At 35.5% G+C, this 20,145-nt stretch overlaps 1 pseudogene; it reads left to right on the top strand.

The window, feature by feature from the left end:
• The first annotated feature begins 2,787 nt into the window (after positions 1-2,787).
• LOC132672871 (U2 spliceosomal RNA) lies at positions 2,788-2,881 on the top strand (annotated as a pseudogene).
• The last annotated feature ends 17,264 nt before the right edge of the window (positions 2,882-20,145 follow it).

The following is a 20,145-nucleotide window of genomic DNA, read 5'->3' as shown; positions in this document are numbered from 1 at the left end:
GAAATTGTTTACATGACTAATAAAAAGAAAAGTTAAATGAGTCTTTTGAAAATATCTCCCAAAATTTAAAGCCAAAATACCTGAGAAAAAAGGTCAGACCTAGATTATTCTAGGGAGTTATAGGTGATTGCTAAAAACTGAATGTTTGTGTTTCCCCAAATTCATATGTTGAAACCTAACCCATAAAGTGACAGTGACGGTAGTAAGAGGTAAAACCTTGGAAGGCACTTAGGTCATGAAGGAGGGGCTCTCATAAATGAGATTAGTGACCTCAAAAAAGATATCACAGACAATGAACCTGCCCCTTCCACCACATAAGGACACTGTCCATGAAGTAGAAAGAGGGTTCTCACCAGAACCCAATCATGTTAGCACCTTACCTTGGATTTCCTAGTCTCCAGATGTAAATTTTTGCTGTATATAAACTACCCAATCTGTGGTCTTTTTATACAGCAGCTCAAAGAAACTAAGACAGTAACAGAGAAAGAGCAAAGAAAATCGATAGAAATTATCAAGTAAAAAATCAAAGAGAATTTCCAAGACAGGAAGAACACAAATTATTAGCATGAAGGGGCCATATTAGAACAAGGAGAACAAATGGGGCGGGGGGGGGGGGGACAAGCAAACATCTCTCAACTTAGATATCATTTAAATTTCAAAACATTACAAGTAATTTTGTGGAAGCAGGTGGAAAAGGGGGAGAATAGGGATGCTAGGGTATACACTAATGAAAAAAGATATCAGGGCAAGGAGGGAATTGGGCCCATGCCAACAGAAGGGCTCAGTATCAACCCATGGTTGCCTGACCTGCTTTTCTTGGTATGGGTGTTGACCATATAAACATGACTAATGGCAATTCGTGTACCTGTAGGTGACTACCTTCACTCAACACTCTCTTACCTCCTCACAGGCAGGTTGTAGAAGGTCTGAGACCTTTGAAACCCAGATTCTTCAAAGACTCCTTCTGGAACACCAAATGATTTAGAACTAACTGGGCAAGTAGGTTGAGAATCAGCCATTTCATAGAAAAGCTTTCTTTTGCTGTGTAAAATATTATAAAATTAATATAATAAGGGAGCACATGGGTGGCTCAGTTAAGTGTCTGACTTGATTTGGGCTCAGGTCATGATCTCACAGTTCATGAGATTAAGCCCCGTGTCAGGCTTGCACTGGCAGTGCAGAGCCTGCTTGGGATTCTCTCTCTCCCTCTCTTTTTACCTCTCCCCTGCTGTCTCTCTGGCTCTCTCGCTCTTTGTCTCTCAAAATAAATAAATAAACATTTAAAAAATTAATATAATAATATCCCAGTTAGCCCATGATAGCAAGAGAAAGTTAGGAAACAGTTACTGCTTAGATAGCTAGAAATAACATTAGGACAATGAGTTCTGGTTTTACGAATTATTTCAGATAGCTGAAATTAGGCTACATGGTAATATTTTAGAAACAATGCATCAGCAGGTAAATCAACAAATATCTTAGGAGTGTAGAATTATTCACATTATTGAATCCAAAGTATACAATACACTGACAGCTATGTAAATTGGTTTGCACTAGACAGAAAAACCCATGAAAGAGATCTTTGGTCCACCACAGAAGAGCTATCACTAGAACCAATGTTGGGATTCCCTAAGTTATTATATGAGTGAACACTGAAAAAGGAAAAAAAAATAGAAAAAAGAAGGCAAAATACATCCAAGCTCAACTGAAAGAGTGCTCTGAATGTCAGAATGGCTAAAATTAACAACTCAGGCAACAACAGATGTTGGTGTGGATGGGGAGTAAGAGGAACCCTTTTGCACTGCTGATGGGAATGCAAACTGGTGCAGCCACTCTGGAAGACACTATGGAGGCTCCTCAAAAAATTAAAAATAGAACTACCCTACAACCCAGCAATTGCACTACTAGGTATTTATACACAGGATACAGGAATGCTGTTTCGAAGGGGCACATACACCCCAATGTTTATAGCAGCACTATCGGCAATAGCCAAAGTATGGAAAGAACCCAAATATCCATTGACAGATGAATGGATAAAGACGTGGTATATATTAATCAATGGAAAGTTACTCAGTGATTAAAAAAGAATGAAATCTTTCCATTTGCAACAACGTGGGTGGAACTAGAGTTCCACTATGCTAAGCAAAGTAAGTCAGTCAGATAAAGACAAATATAATATGATTTTACTCATATGTAGAATTCAAGATACAAAACAGAGGAACATCTGTTCAGGGAAGGGAAGCAAAAATAATAGAAAAACAGAGAGGGAGAGGGATGCCTGGGTGGCTCAGTCAGTTAGGCATCCAACTTTGGCTCAGGTCACAATCTCGCAGTTGGTGAATTCGAGCCCTGCATCGGGTTCTGTGCTGACAGCTCAGAGCCTAGAGCCTGCTTCAGATTCTGTGTCTCCCTCTCTCTCTGACCCTCCCCCACTCATACTCTGTCACTCTCTCTCAAAAATAAATAAACATTAAAAAATTTTTTTAAAAAAACAGAAAGGGAGACAAACCGTAAGAGTCTCTTAAATACACAGAACAAACTGAGGGTTGCTGGAGGGATGTTGGGTCAGGGGGATGAGATAAATGGGCAAGAGACATTAAGGAGGCCACTTGCTGGGATGAGCACTGGGCGTTATATGTAAGTAATGAATCACTAAATTCTATTCCTGGAAAATATATATATACATATACATATACACATATGTGTATATATATATATATATATATATATATATATATATATATATATATAGGCACCTAAAATGTATGCAATTTTAGAATCTTCAGTGTGATCGCTTCTCGGCCTTTTGGCTAAGATCAAGTGTAGAATCTTCAATGTGACATTTAAAAACAAATAAATACGCTGTTTAAAAAAACAAAGTCATGCATCTTGAAAGTGTCTTGAAGAAGAGAATTATTTTGGAGTTAAAGAGAATAATGTCCTTGCCTAGCAGATGCAGCAAATAAGCAGTATCAGAATCTGGATTGTATATAAAACTTTCTCATCTTTTGTTTCAGACTGTAATTGTCTTTGTGCTCTGCAATTAAAAGCCTTGGACCTATAATGGATAACACATGTGGCTGGAAGCCCTGAGGATAAGAATCAGACCACGATCTTATTGTAACATCACACTGATCTATGCAAAGGATTAGAGCTAGCCCTGAGGATTTTGCCATCCATTTAACTGAAATAATTTAGGCCTAAAATATTATTTCTAAAGCAAATGGTTGGAACTACTATCAAAGTTAAAACTTGAAAATTTCAGTTTCCTGTCTAAGCCCTTAAGGCTTCTTGGGGCCAATTCTACTATTTGCACTTTCTGTTCTACATGGAAATTGAAAATACTTTCACACAGACAATGATTAGAAGAAGGCTTACTGAAACATTCACATCAGGATGGTGGACATTTGACATTAGTGACTCAAATTAGGCATCACGGGCTCTGACAACTTTAGTTGTCCTTAACAACTTCAGTGTTGAAGGACAACTTTAGAAAATATTTTGCCTCCAGGTTTATCTATATGTTTAAATTCCTGAGAATTCCAAATTTCTAACTAGATAAAAACAAGCAGTTTTTCTTTGGGATGACATTTCACATTACTTCTTTAATATCGCACATTAAAATAAGGATCTCACCTGTGCTACGAAATAGAATTGAGGTAAATGTGAGAATTATAAATGAGTCATATTTTCAATAAATTAAGGATACTTTTAAACGTATTCTTATTTTTACTAGCATTTAATATACTTAAGGCTCTAAATTTATCTGTGGCAGAAATAATTTTATCCATTTGGACTTGGTGAAAGGGGAAGAATTATTAAAAAGGAAAAATTTTGAAGTTGGAATGTTTGAAATCTGACTAGAAACTATGTAAACATGAGTAATTTTCCTAAAATATCTGAAAAACATTTTATGTGTAAAATGTGGATAAAAATGTCTACTTATAAAATATTTTTTGTAAAATGTTCAGCATAATCTCTAACATACTAAACATTTAATTAATGTTAGATATTTTATTCTAAAAGGAATAAAGATTTTAGAAACAAAAAAATTGTGACATTGGATTCGTGGAAATCTGATTTTATGCACAAAAATTAATAACAATTCTTTAGTACTAGACAATAAACCAGATGTTTGCCCTTTCTCTTATTTTTAATAGATACGCAATCACTCGAAAATAGTAAGTTGCCTCCTTCATTCAGATATTCATAACTATTAATGGCTCAGTTGTTAAAATAAATTGGAAGGACCCAAAAAATTTAAATAATAGCAGTGGTAGTGGCTATTCCAGTTTTGTTTCTATTTAACAGAAAAAAAGCCTGATTTTTCAAATAAAGCAAAATACTGCTATTAATTTGAGTAGGATTAAAAAAAATCATTTTGATAGGATGTGAAGCCCTATCTTTTAAGGAACGGTAGTAATTTTCTACTAATTTTTTATTTCATGCCGTTTTCAGGTCTATTAAAATGTTTTCCTTTAATCTTTTTAAGTGTTCAAAATTTTTCAATTTTATATTTTACGTTTTTTTTTAAATATAGTGTTGCATGCCATTTAATTTAATTTAATTTAATTTAATTTAATTTGATTTAATTTTGTTTTGTTTTAAATAAAGACAGACTGCCACAACAGCACCTCATTTGGATATGTCTGGAGTCTTGGAAGCTTTACTACCCTACCTTCGCCTACACATGACCTTGTGAGCTTGTTTGGAGGTGCTAGCAGGGGAGTGTAGCTACTCCTACAGGCTTGACCAAAGACTGATGCTCCTCTATCTAGGTCATTCTCTTCAACCAAGCATGCAGCTTCAGGAGGGAGGCACATGGAGTGGTGAGGGAGGAAGGAGACACCCACTTAGCCAGTCAGATCAGCCAAATCAACCTTGGTGATCAATGGGGTGACAGATGTCATAGCCAGATCACCCTCATATCCATATGTCCTTATATTTTTAATGACTGTGCATTTCTGCAACATCCCAACGGGATTATGGGTTCTTCTCCTAGATAGCTGAATGGCATTTACTAATTTTTTATTTAGAATAATTTTCTTTTACAATAACTATGTGGAAGTAATTCTATTTATCAGATTCCTCTGAGGAATAACACTGCCTTTGCTTGAAAAAGTGCTATAGGAATTGCTTGGCTTAAAAAGTGAGCCCCTCATGGAAAATTCACGCAACTCTTTCACCTAACGTGTGGTTTCAGAATGGTAAAATAAATATACTCTGCACAAGACAGAGAAGAATTTTGCTCTTATGATCCTAAAAAATGTAGACAAAAAAAGAAGAGTAAAGAGAAAGAGTAGAAAAAATGGTACAACAAAATAGAGCTCAGAGTGGATTGAAAGGCAAATGCTACCAGGTAGTCTGGAGCTGCTGATGGACATTTTAAAAAGAGCTATGCCTTAAAAACCTCTCAGAGTCCTTTGTGTTGCCATGATTCCCCTCCCTAACAAATCTTGAGAATGTCAGTCTACTCACAGATATTTGTGGAATGGGTATTTTGAAGAATTTGAGAATGTGACATATTTTGTTCTTGGATCAATATTTCGGTGAAACAAAATGGCTCACCATGACACCATAAACTAGTAAGACAAAACAAAAGATATTGGTAATTTGCAAAAGTTATGAGTGTGGATGCAAACTGATTATATTTAGTTAGATCTCTGAGGGCAAAGAGGTTCTGGTGACATGTGGACCACCTATGGTGTAGGATACCCTCAATTCTCTAATCATATGGACCTCTGGAATTGAGTCAGAAGTGCATTCTCACTATAACGAACGTACAAAATTTGACAAATTATGCAGTCAGTTTTATACAATCTAAACATTATTTTATATTTTCCATTTATAATTGGATACATTTAAATTTTTTTAATTATTGTAAAAGATGCATAACAAAAATACCATCTTAACTATTTTTAAATGTGTAGTTCAGTAGTGTTAAGTATACTCACATTGTTGTATAACAAGTCTTCTTGCAAAACTAAAACCTGATACCCATTAAACAAGGATTCCCATTCCTCCCTCCCCCAGCCACTATTCTGCTTTCTATGAATTTGACTACTCTAGGTACCTGAAAGGAGTGGAATCATAAAATATTTGTCTTTTTTTGACTGGCTTAATTAACTTGGAATACGGTCCTCAAGGTTTATGCGTGTTGCAGCATGTGTCAGAATTTCCCTCCTTTTCAAAATCGAGTAATATTCCATTGCATGTATTTACCACATTTTACTTATCCATTCATCCATGAATGAACACTTGGATTGCTTCTAACTTTTGGCTATTGTGAATAATTCATCTCTGAGCATGGATCTACAAATAACTCTTTAAGACCCTACATTCAGTTCTTTGGTGTATATGCCCAAAAGTGGAATTGCTGGACTAAATAGCAATTCTATGTTTAACTTTTTATGGAGCTGCCATACTGTTTTCTGTCGTAGCTGTACAATTTTATATTCACGCTGACAGTCACAAGGGTTACATCCTCTACATCCTCACCAACGCTTGCTATTATCTGTATTTTTTATTGTAGTCATCCTTGAATATCATTTAATGACTTTAAGTCTATATGATATTTCAAACGTGTAATAAGTCATTATTTTTGACATATCTAAATATTCACATGTAAATATGTCCATCTATGTATCTATCTACCATGCATACATATACAATGCATATTTATATAGTATACATTTATGTATAGGTAGGTATAGATATGAGGATATAATGTAATATAACTATGATTTCATATATTGTATATATGCATACAATGCATATAAATTGCACAACTTATATGGATGGATGGATAAATAAGTATATAGATTTGGTCTATTAAATCCATTTTTATGATTAGTTTTAATTGACCATTTGCATTTATAAATAATGCAATGAAATATAATATTCAATAACTACACCAAACTCTATTTCTAAGGATAGTGACACAGTCAAAACAAAACAAAACAAAAGCAAAGAAACACACAAAAAACTGAAGTCTTAGCTCTGACGCTTGTCTGTCATTCTGTACCACCACAAAAAAATTCAAACATAAAAGGCTAACTTCCATTAAAGATGGCAGATTGAATCTAAAATATAATGGGCTAAGAATATCCAAGGCATTTTGAATATTAAAATATATAGATTTGAAGACTTGTAATACTAAAATTATTGAAAGAATGTGGTAAGTTTGAAAGCTTAGATAAAAATCAAATGAACAGAAAAGAAAGCCTTGAAATAAATACATTCACATAGGGATATTAATTAACAAATAAGATGGCATTGAACCAATGGAGAAAAGACAATGTTTTCAACAAGTGTTATTGGACAATTGGGTGTACACATGGAAAAGGATGAATTTAAAAGTATGCTTTATACCATAAATTAAAATTTATTCCAGTTTAATTATATACACACATATGAAAATATCTTCTTGAAATTTGGCAATAAAAAAAGTTTAAAAGACAAAAAATTTACTCCTTTAGAGGGATATATTGATAAATCTCCTAATATAAAATTAAGTATTTTAATTTTTTACACACAAAAACTTCTGTTGATCAAAAACTCTATTAATGAAGAAAACTGCCAAACCATAGAGTGAGAAAATATAATACATGAAATTGATAAAGGGTTTTATTTAGAATAGATTTAAAAACATCAACGATTATAATTCCTTAAGTAAAATAACTACAATGAAAAATGCAAAAAAGAGTTGAACAGGCTCTTAACAAAATGCAGAAATCTAAGTGGCTAGGACAAATATGAAAAAGGTGCCCAACTCTTTTAATAATTAGGGAATTAAAAATCATCTAATGAAATTGAGAATAATATATCCTGTTACATACACTACACTTGTTATCTATCCTACATAAATGTGTGTTTGTGCTTACCAGAGGTAGTTGTAAAAGCATGTTACTCACAACAGCTCTAAAGACAAAGTCAGTTGTCCTTATGAAAATGGATAAATAAATTGTGCCATTTGGAATATTGAGATACAATACATAAACTATATTCAACACAACATATATGAATCTTATAAACACAAGAATAGTTTATGATTCCATTCACTTAAGGTTCAAAAGTAGAAAAAAATAATTTTTGAAATGCAAACAGGTGGTATAACCATATCACTATAAAAATTACTATGCTATTACTCTCCAACAAAGACAGAGAACTGTGATAAGGTTGATGTGTAAAGAGGGCTTGAGATGCTGGATGTTATTATATGAGTGGAGAATAAATGTGTTGCCTTTATGATAAATAATTGACTTTTGTTCACTTATTCATAAGTGTGCTGTAATGCAAAATTATTTTTAAAAAGAAAATCTATATAGGAGGAATATTTCTCTTCTACTTTTCTATATAAACGATTACTATGTTTATGTTCCAAACTTCTATTCTGGAACAACAAATCCTGAACCTGTTTCATCATTGCCTTATGTGAATGTGTCCACCCAAAACTTTTATGTTGAATTACTGTATTGATAAAAGAGACACCACAGAGCTCCCTACATGCTGGCACCCTGAACTTGAACTTCTAGTCTCCACAACATTGAGGAATTAATTTCTGTTAGTAAGACACCCAGTATGTCATGTTTTCCCCCCAGCTTTATTGAGGTATAATTAAAATTGAAATTTTAAGATATTTAAAGTATGTATCAGGACACCTGGGTGGCTCAGTCGGTTAAGCATCCAACTTCGACCCACGTCATGATCTCGTGGTTAGTGAGTTCGAGCCCCAGGTCAGGCTCTGTGCTGACAGCTTGGAGCCTGGAGCCTGCTTCAGATTCTGTGTCTCCCTCTCTCTGTGCCCCTCCCCAGCTCATGCTTGCACTCTGTCTCTGTCAAAAATAAATAAACTTAATAAAAAAAAATTCTTAATTAAAATATGTACCATGATGATTTGATATATGTATATGTTGCCAAAGGATTCCTACCATGTAGCTAATTAATACATCTGTTGTATCAAATATTTATCTTTTTATGATAAATATTTAAGTTCTGCTCCCTTACTAGATCTCAACTATACAGTACAGTGTTATCAACTATAGTCATCATGTTATATATTAGATCCTTAGAACTTATGCATCTTATAGATGAAAGTCTACAATCTTTTACCAAAATATCCCTATTTCCCCAAACTCTCAGTTCCTGGTAGTCACTTTCTTACTTTGTTTCTATGGGTCCGACTTGGTTTTGTTTTCTGGTGTTTTTACATTCCACATATAAGTGACACCATGTGATATTTGTCTTTGTCTGTTTGGCTTTTTTCACCCAGCATAATTAATCCCTCGAGTTTCATCAACGCTTCTGAAAATGGCATGATTTCCTACTTTCTCAGGGCTAAATAATATCGCGTTGTGTGGATACACCAAACCTTCTTTTTCCATTCATCAGTTGATGGACACTTATGCTGTTTTCGTATCTTGGCTACTATGAATAATGCTGCAGTCAACATGGAAGTGTAGGTATCCTTCTGACATTCTATTTTCATTTCCTTTGTATATATACCCAGAAATGGAACCGTTGGCCCAAATGTTGGTTCTATTTTTTTTAACATTTGTTTATTTTTGAGCAAGAGAGAGAGAGACAGAGAGGGAGGGAGAGACAGAAGGGGAGCAGCAGAGAGAGAGGGAAAGGATCTCAGGTAGGCTCTGGGCTGACAGTAGCGAGCCTGATGCAGGGCTCCAACCCACGAACACGAACTGTGAGATCATGACCTGAGCCAAGGTCATTCGCTCAACCAACTGAGCCACGCATGTGCCCCTTTTTAAAAAATAATGTTTTTAATTTTGTATTTATTTTTAGCCATTGGAATTTTGATTGGGATTGCATTGAATCTATAGATCACTTGGGGTACTATGGAAATTTCAAAAATATTAACTCTTCCAATTCATAAGTATGAAGTATTTTTCCATTTATGTCTTTTAATTTTTTTGTTTGTGTCTTTCAAATTTCTTTTATCAATGTCTTATAGTTTTCGGTGCACAGGTTTTTACCTCCTAGATTAAATTTATTCCTAAGTATTTGATTACATTTTCTGCGATTGTAAATAGGATTGTTTTCTTAATTTTTTTTCTGATAGTCTATTCTTAGTGTATAGAAATGCAACTGATAGTTGTATGATGATTTTTTATCTTCCAACTTTACTGAATACGTTTATTAGTTCTAATTTTTTTGGTGGGCTCTTTAGGGTTTTTTATATATAATATTATGTCATCGGCAAGTGGGGACTGTTTTACTTCTTCATTTCCAGTTTGGATGCATTTTATTTCTTTTTCTTCCTCAAGTGCTCTGGCTATTAAATCTAATACTGTGATGAATAATCTTTTAATGCACTGTTTAATTCAGTTTGTTAATATTTTGTTAAGTATTTTTCATCTATGTTCATCAGGGATATTGGCATATAATTTTCTCTTCTTGTAATGTTCTTAAGTCTGTTTTTTGTATCAAGGTAAAATGAATTTAAGCGCACCTTGGTGACTCAATCGGTTAAGCATCCAACTCTCGATTTCAGTTCCAGTCATGATCTCAAGGTTCATGAGATGGAGCCCTGTGTTGGCTCTATGCTGACATCATGGAACCTGTTTGGGATTCTCTCTCTGCCTCTCTCTCTACCCTTCCCCTGCTCCTATTCGCTTTTTCTTTTTCTCTCAAAATAAATAAACATTTTTTTAATCAGTTCAGAAATCTTCCTTCCTCTTATATCTTCTGGAAGAGTTTAAGAATGGTTGGGCATGAATTCTTTTTTAAACATTTGGTAGAATTCACAGTGAAGTCATCCAGTCTTGTATTTTTGTCAGGAGTTTTTTGACTAGTGATTCAATCTCTTTACCAGTATTGGGTCTGTCCTGGATTTCTATTTCTTCATGATTCAGTGTTTTTAGGATATATATTTAGGAATTTATCCATTTCTTCTAGGCTATGAAATTTGTTGACACATAATTGTTCACAGTAGTCCCATGATTCTTTTTTTGTGTGGTATCAGTTGGAATGTCTCTTCTATTTTTAATTTCGTATATTTCAGCTTAATTTTTACTTAAGACTCCCTAAAAGTTTGTCAGTTTTATTCATCTTTTCAAATAAAAATAGCTCTCAGTTTCACCCATCTTTTCTATTGTCTTTTTTAGTCACTATTCCATTTATTTCCATTCTGATTTTTTGTCCATCCTGCTAACTTTCAGCTTATGTTGTTTTTCTTTTTGTAGTTTCTGGGGGTGTAGTTATATTGTTTATTTGAGGTCTTTTCTTTTAATGTAGTTCATTGGTGTGAACTTCCCTTTTAGGACTGCTTTTGCTGCATTCCATATGTTTTGTTATGTAATATTTCTAATTTCTTTGTTACAAATATTTTTTTGATTTCCCTATTGATTTCTTCAATGACTATCTGGTTGATCAGTAGCATGATATTTTATCTTCCCATTTTGTGAGTTTTCTAGTTTTGCTCTTACAATTAATTTTTAGTTTAATACATGTCATTGTGGTTGAAGAAGGTGCTCAATATTTCTATTTTTTTAAATTTATTAAACATGTTTTGTGGCCTAGCATGTAATATATCCAGAGAACACTCATGTGCACTTGAGAATAATGTGTATTCTGTTGCTACTGGACAGAATTATCTGTAAATGTGTGTTAAGTGCATCTGGTATATTGAGTACTTTAAGCCAAATGTTCCTTACTGATTTTCTGTCTAGATGATCTTTCCATTGTTGAGAATAGGCTATTGAAGTCCCCTTTTTAAATACTGCTGTTGCTTTAACACTTCATGTGTAATAATATATGCTTTATATATTTACTTGCTCCATCTTGGGTGCATAAATATTTTTAAATGGTATATCTGCCTTTTTCATTATGTAATGACCTTTTGGCCTCTTATTTATAGTCTTGTATGATAGAAGTATAGCTATTCCTTCTCTCTTTTAGTTTCCATTTATATGAAATAGGTTTTTCTATCCCTTCATATTTTAGTTTGTGTGTTTGCTTAAAGCTGAAGTGTGAATCCTATGGCAGTATATAGTTGGCTTTGTTTTTTTAACCATTCAGCCACTCAATGACTTTTGATTGGATAACGTAGTCCTTTTACATTTAAATTATTTAGTTATAGGTATTGACTTACTATTACCATTTGTTGACTGCTTACTTGCTGTTTTGTAATTCCTTTGTTCTTCTTTTCTTTCTTTCCTTGTGATCTGATGATTTTCTGGTATGCTACATTACTTCTCTCTTTACAATCAGTGTATCTACTATATGTTTTTGCTTTATAGTTATCATCAAGCTTACATAAGGCATCTTATATTTATAAAAATATTTTAAACTATCATGCTACTGGAAGTCAAAAGAAAGCTGGAGTAGCCATACTTATATCAGACAAACTAGACTTTAAATTAAAGGCTGTAACAAGAGATGAAGAAGGGCATTATATAATAATTACAGGCTCTATCCATCAAGAAGAGCTAACAATTATAAATGTCTATGCGTCGAATACGGGAGCCCCCAAATATATAAAACAATTACTCACAAATGTAAGCACCTTATTGATAAGATTGTGGTAATTGCAAGGGACTTTAATACTCCACTTACAACAATGGATAGATCATCTAGACACAGGATCAATAAAGAAACCAGGGCCCTGAATAATACATTGCATCAGATGGACTTGACAGATATATTTAGAACTCTGCATCCCAAAGCTACAGAATATACTTTCTTCTCAAGTGCACGTGGAACCCTCTCCAAGATAGATCACATACTGGGTCACAAAACAGCCCTTCATAAGTATAAAAGAACTGAGATCATGCCATACATACTTTCAGACCACAATGCTATGAAACTTGAAATCAACCACAGGAAAAAGTCTGTAAAACCTCCAAAAGCATGAAGGTTAAAGAACACCCTACTAAAGAATGAGTGGGTTAACCAGGCAATTAGAGAAGAAATTAAAAAATATATGGGAACAAATGAAAATGAAAATACAACAATCCAAATGCTTTGGGATGCAGCGAAGGCAGTCCTGAGAGGAAAATACATTGCAATCCAGGCCTATCTCAAGAAACAAGAAAAATCCCAAATACAAAATCTAACAGCACACCTAAAGGAAATAGAAGCAGAACAGCAGGAGAAATAAAAAAAGATCAGAGCAGAAATAAACAATATAGAATCTAAAAAAACTGTAGAGCAGATCAATGAAACCAAGAGTTGGTTTTTTGTAAAGATAAACAAAATTGATAAACCTATAGTCAGGCTTCTCAAAAAGAAAAGGAGGATGACCCAAATAGATAAAATCATGAATGAAAATGGAATTATTACAACCAATCCCTTAGAAATACAAGCAATTATCAGGGAATACTATGAAAAATTATATGCCAACAAACCGGACAACCTGGAAGAAATGGACAAATTCCTAAGCATCCACACACTTCCAAAACTCAAACAGGAAGAAATAGAAAACTTGAACAGACCCATAACCAGCGAGGAAATTGAATCAGTTATCAAAAATCTCCCAACAGGGGCGCCTGGGTGGCGCAGTCGGTTAAGCGTCCGACTTCAGCCAGGTCACGATCTCGCGGTCCGTGAGTTCGAGCCCCGCGTCGGGCTCTGAGCTGATGGCTCGGAGCCTGGAGCCTGTTTCCGATTCTGTGTCTCCCTCTCTCTCTGCCCCTCCCCCGTTCATGCTCTGTCTCTCTCTGTCCCAAAAATAAATTTAAAAAATTAAAAAAAAAAAAAAAAAAATCTCCCAACAAATAAGAGTCCAGGACCAGATGGCTTCCCTGGAGAATTCTACCAGACATTTAAAGCAGAAATAATACCTATCCTTCTCAAGCTGTTCCAAAAAATAGAAAGGGAAGGAAAACTTCCAGACTCATTCTCTGAAGCCAGCATTACTTTGATTCCTAAACCAGACAGAGACCCAGCAAAAAACCAGAACTACAGGCCAATATCCCTGATGAATATGGATGCAAAAATTCTCAGCAAGATACTAGCAAATCAAATTCAACACCATATAAAAAGAATTATTCACCATGATCAAGTGGGATTCATTCCTGGGCTGCAGGGTTGATTCAACATTTGCAAATCAATCAATGTGATACATCACATTAATAAAAGAAAAAAAAAGAACCATATGATCCTGTCAATAGATGCAGAAAAAGGATTTGACAATTTTCAGCATTCTTTCGTAATAAAAACCTTCGAGAAAGTCGGGATAGAAGGAACTTACTTAAGCATCATAAAAGCCATTTATGAAAAGCCCACAGCTAATATCATCCTCATTGGGGAAAAACTGAGAGCTTTTCCCCTGAAATCAGGAACACGACAGGGATGTCCACTCTCACCGCTATTGTTTAACATAGTGTTGGAAGTGCTAGCATTAGCAATCAGACAACAAAAGGAAATCAAAGGCATCAAAATTGGCAAAGATGAAGTCAAGCTTTCACTTTTTGCAGATGACATGATATTATACATGGAAAATCCGATAGACTCCACCAAAAGGCTGCTAGAACTGATACATGAATTCAGCAAAGTCGCAGGATACAAAATCAATGTACAGAAATCAGTTGCATTCTTATACACTAATAATGAAGCAACAGAAACACAAATAAAGAAACTGATCCTATTCACAATTGCACCAAGAAGCATAAAATACCTAGGAATAAACCTAACCAAAGATGTAAAAGGTCTGTATGCTGAAAAATATAGAAAGCTTATGAAGGAAATTGAAGAAGATACAAAGAAATGGTAAAACATTCCATGCTCATGGATTGAAAGAATAAATGTTGTCAAAATGTCAATACTACCCAAAGCAATCTACACAATCAATGCAATCCCAATCAAAATTGCACCAGCATTCTTCTCAAAGCTAGAACAAGCAATCCTAAAATTTGTATGGAACCACAAAAGGCCCATAATAGCCAAAGTAATTTTGAAGAAGATGACCAAAGCAGGAGGCATCACAATCCCAGACTTTAGCCTCTACTACAAAGCTGTAATCATCAAGACAGCATGGTATTGGCACAAAAACAGACACATAGACCAATGGAATAGAATAGAAACCCCAGAACTAGACCCACAAAAGTATGGCCAACTAATCTTTGACAAAGCAGGAAAGAATATCCAATGGAAAAAAAGGCAGTCTCTTTAACAAATGGTGCTGGAACAACTGGACAGCAACATGCAGAAGAATGAAACTAGACCACTTTCTTATACCATTCACAAAAATAAACTCAAAATGGGTAAAGGACCTGAATGTGAGACAGGAAACCATCAAAACCCTAGAGTTTCGAGAAAGCAGGAAAAACCTCTCTCACCTCAGCTGCAGCAATTTCTTACTCGACACATCCCCAAAGGCAAGGGAATTAAAAGCAAAAATGAACTATTGGGACCTCATGAAGATAAAAAGCTTCTGCACTGCAAAGGAAACAATCAATAGAACTAAAAGGCAACCAATGGAATGGGAAAAGATATTTGCAAATGACATTATCAGACAAAGGGCTAGTATCCAAAATCTGTAAAGAGCTCACCAAACTCCACACCCGAAAAACAAATAATCCAGTGAAGAAATGGGCAGAAGACATGAATAGACACTTCTCTACAGAAGACATCCGGGTGACCAAAAGGCACATGAAAAGATGCTCAACGTCACTCCTCTATCAGGGAAATACAAATCAAAACCACACTCAGATACCACCTCATGCCAGTCATAGTGGCTAAAATGAACAAATCAGGAGACTATAGATGCTGGAGAGGATGTGGAGAAACGGGAACCCTCTTGCACTGTTGGTGAGAATGCAAACTGGTGCAATCACTCTGGAAAACAGTGTGGAGGTTCCTCAAAAAATTGAAAATAGATCTACCCTATGACCCAGCAATAGCACTGCTAGGAATTTATCCAAGGGATACAGGAGTACTGATGCATAGGGGCACTTGTACCCCAATGTTTATAGCAGCACTCTCAACAATAGCCAAATTATGGAAAGAGCCTAAATGTCCATCAACTGATGAATGGATAAAGAAATTGTGGTTTATATACACAGTGGAATACTATGTGGCACTGAGAAAGAATGAAATCTGGCCTTCTGTAGCAATGTGGATGGAACTGGAGAGTGTTATGCTAAGTGAAATAAGTCATACAGAGAAATACAGATGCCATATGTTTTCACTCCTATGTGGATCCTGAGAAACTTAACATAAGACCATGGGGGAGGGGAAGGAAAAAAAAAAAAAAGAAGTTAGAGAGGGAAGGAGCCAAACCATAAGAGACTCTTAAAAACTGAGAACAAACTGAGGGTTAATGAGGTGTGGGAGGGAGTGGAGGGTGGGTGATAGGCATTGAGGAGGGCACCTGTTGGGATGAACACTGGGTGTTGTACGGAAACCAATTTGACAATAAATTTCATATTTAAAAAATATGTATTTTAAAATGATGAGAACTTAATTTTGAACACATACTAATGTACATTTTTACTCTCCCCCCCATTTTATGTTTTTTTTTTTTTTTTTAAATTTTTTTTTTTTTCAACGTTTTTTATTTATTTTGGGACAGAGAGAGACAGAGCATGAACGGGGAAGGGTCAGAGAGAGAGGGAGACACAGAATCGGAAACAGGCTCCAGGCTCCGAGCCATCAGCCCAGAGCCTGACGCGGGGCTCGAACTCACGGACCGCGAGATCGTGACCTGGCTGAAGTCGGACGCTTAACCGACTGCGCCACCCAGGCGCCCCCCCATTTTATGTTTTTAATGTCACAGTATACATACTTTAACCTTCTGTATGCACTGACAAATTATTGTAGTTATAGTTATTTTTAATACTTTTCACTTTTAACCTTCATACTAGATTTATAAGTTATTTACCCACCATGATTATGACATTAGAATATATATTTTTACTCTTGTATGTTTTCCTATGACTAATTAGTATCCTTTTGTTTCAGGTTGAGGAATTACCTTTAACATTTCTTGTAAGGCTGGTCTAGTGGTGATGAACATCTTCAGTTTTGTCTGGGAAACTCCTTATTTCTCTTACAGTTCTGAAGAACGTCTTTATTGGGTAAAGTATTCTTGCTTGGCAGGTATTTTTTTTCTTTCATTCTTTCAGCACTGAATATATCCTGCCACTCCCTCTGGCCTGCAGTTTCTGCTGAAAAATGGGGATAGACTTATGAGGGCTCCGTTGTGGATAGCAAGTTGTTTTTTTCTTGCAGCTCTTGAGATTGCCTCCTCATGCTAACTTTTGATAGCTTAAATTATAATGTGTTTTGGTGTGGGTCCATTTGGATTCATCATATTTGGAATAGTCTGGGATTCCTGGATCTGGCAGTCTATTTCTTTTCCCAGGTGAGGAAATTTCAGCCTTTATATCTTTGAATAAACTTTCTGTCCCTTTCTCTTCTCTCCTTCTGGGAGTTCTATAATGTGTATGTTGATCTGCTTGATGTATCCTTTAAGTTCCTCAAGCTATCTTCACTCTTTTAAATTGTCTTTTATTGTTGTTTCTGTAATTGGGTGAATTCCACTTTCCTGAATTTGAATTTGTTGATCTTTTCTTCCACCAGTTCTAGTTCTTTGTTGAACCCCTCTATTGAATGTTTCATTTCAGTTATTGTATTCTTTAGCTTTGTGATTTCAGTATGGTCCTTTCCTATATTTTCTATTTCTTTGTTGAAATTCCTGCTTTGTTGTTAATGCATTGTTCTCCTGACCTCAAAAAGCATCTTCATGACCATTATTTTGAACTGTTTATCAGGTAAATCATTTCTCTCCACTTCATTAAGATCTGTTTCTGGGGGTACCTGTGGCTCAGTAGGTTAAGCGGGCAACTTCAGCTCAGGTCATGATCTCGCGGTCCGTGAGTTCGAGCCCTGCATCGGGCTCTGTGCTGACAGCTCAGAGCCTGGAGCCTGTTTCAGATTCTGTGTCTCCCTCTCTCTGACCCTCCCCCGTTCATGCTCTGTCTCTCTCTGTCTCAAAAATAAATAAACGTTAAAAAATAAAAAAAAATCTGTTTCTGTAATTTGATCTTGTTCTTTTGTTTGGAACATATTTCTGTTTCCTCATTTTCCTTGATTCTCTGTGTTTGTTTCTGTGCATTAGATAAAAACCATCTCTTCCACTCTTGGCGCTTGTGTTGCAAACTTTTGTGCTTGTCCAAGCTGCCTTCTTTTCTTTTAGTGTCTCCCAATAATTGAGGATGTGCGAAGACCATCAGTATCCTAGAGAGGAGGATCACATTCTGCACCTACATTGAGCCTGGCTGGCTGGATGCCAGATCTCCAGACAGCATCTGTAAAAGTATGCACTTAGGGTTCTTCCAAGGAGAAATTGGGAGAAGCGCTTTTTTTGTATGCTCTCTCTGTGTTGGACCCAGGTATATAGCTGTGGCGAGGGGGCTGCTTCTTTGTTTGCTACAGTCCTATGTTATACATGAATTCAAGCCCCCTTGGCTATCAAAAAAACAGGCAGTCCAGGAGCTTAGGCCCTGGTTGGCAGGCCTAAATGATGGGGCACCAGACATATACATAAGCTCCTTCGCAAGAGTTATTGGTGATTTCTGGAGAGCTTTGGTGAGAAGGTGGAGGTGGTGTCTGCTGGCTTCCCAGGTCTCCAGGGTGGATCACAGTCAGACCCTTGATACATACTAAGTGAGAAGCCTGATCCTCAGGCAGTAGCTTTTAAAGTATGCAAATAAGTCTCTACTAGGATAAGACTGGGAACTAGAGGTTTTTTGTCTGCTCGCTCTGTGCTAGACCTGGGGGAGTAGTTCTCAGGAGCCCTTTAACACTACTTCTGTGTTTGCTATCATCTTGTGATTCTCACTGACATAAACCCCATTGGCTTTCAGAGCTGGGTGCTCTGGGTAGCCCATTCTCAGTCTTAAAGTTGGCATACTGGATGTTAGGTCTAAACACTTCAATCCTCAAGGAAAAGCTGGGAGTTAGGAGTTCTCTCCAGATTGTATGGCTCCATGCTGGGGGTAAGGTTTATGACAAGAGTTGCTCAGCCATTCCTAGGCATTTCAAAGTGGGTTATGTGAGTATATTTTCATTTGCCTGAAATGTAGGAGTTGCTCAGCTAGTTTCTATATTTCTTTCAAATACAGTTGCCATGTGAATAGCTGTAGATTCAACTTGTCTAAGGTAAGATGAGTTTTCAGAAGACTCCTATGTTACCAGCTTGGATCAGAACCTGTCTGTGGTATTTTGCTATGGCAGCCCAAATGGACTAAAACGATTTCCTCAAAATACTTAATATTGTGGACACGTCTATTGTCCACCAGATTACTTAGCAATTTGGGGGGATGGAAAGAAAGGGGTTAGATAATATGTTTCATCTATTTTAGTGCCTGTTTACCTTATTTTTCATTCTGTGCTAAAACATTCAAGATTTTCTCAGTATGTGTCTACCTGCACAATATTTTTTTTCTGAAGTATACATACGGGTATGAAAATTCTCCTACTTCCTACCCTATGTTTTAGTTCAGAACCAGTTCCTTCTCTTACACTTTTGACTTCTTCATCAACTTAGTTTTCTCATTCTTTAGTTCTTACAAGTTTTATATCTAACTATTAGCATCTGTACCTATAGTTCAGGTTCCTTATCTATTTCCAGTTCTGCCTTTGGCTATTGTCAGATTTATTTTTAATGTTTGAATTATCTCATATGGTTTCTTGGAAAATTTTTCCAATATGTCTTTAAGTTTTATGAGTTGATTTTTTTATAGTTTCTATTCTGATAATCACTTATACTACATCATAATTATTTTAAATTGGTATCATATGTAGTATAAAAATTCCCAAGATTTCAATTGCAAACAGAAGTTAAGTATTTTCAAAAGATTTAGCTTGTACTTTGCAGAATGCTTTATGGAGATATATTTGTTCTAACTTTTCAAATTATTCCACACATATTTAACTGCTTAGTATATTCATATTCATATCTCTAATGCTATTTTTCTCTTTGCTTATTCTAAGGACATGAATATAATTGTCAGAATTATGAGTTGTTATGGGTTCTGTCGGTCTCTGAGCATTCTTATTAAAATATTTCAGCTCAGATGAAGAATAGAGATTTTATATCTTTAGTTATTTTAGTTTAATAAGTTATTGAGTGTGATAAAAACCACCACTACAGAAATGAATAGATCTTCAGGGCAGGTGGGAAAT

The sequence above is a fragment of the Panthera onca genome, chromosome A3 (assembly GCF_046562875.1).
Source record: "Panthera onca isolate mPanOnc1 chromosome A3, mPanOnc1 haplotype 2, whole genome shotgun sequence".
In the NCBI taxonomy this organism is placed as follows: Eukaryota; Metazoa; Chordata; class Mammalia; order Carnivora; family Felidae; genus Panthera; species Panthera onca.
Note: the sequence above shows the minus strand (reverse complement) of the source record. Positions and strands in the feature narration are given on the sequence as shown.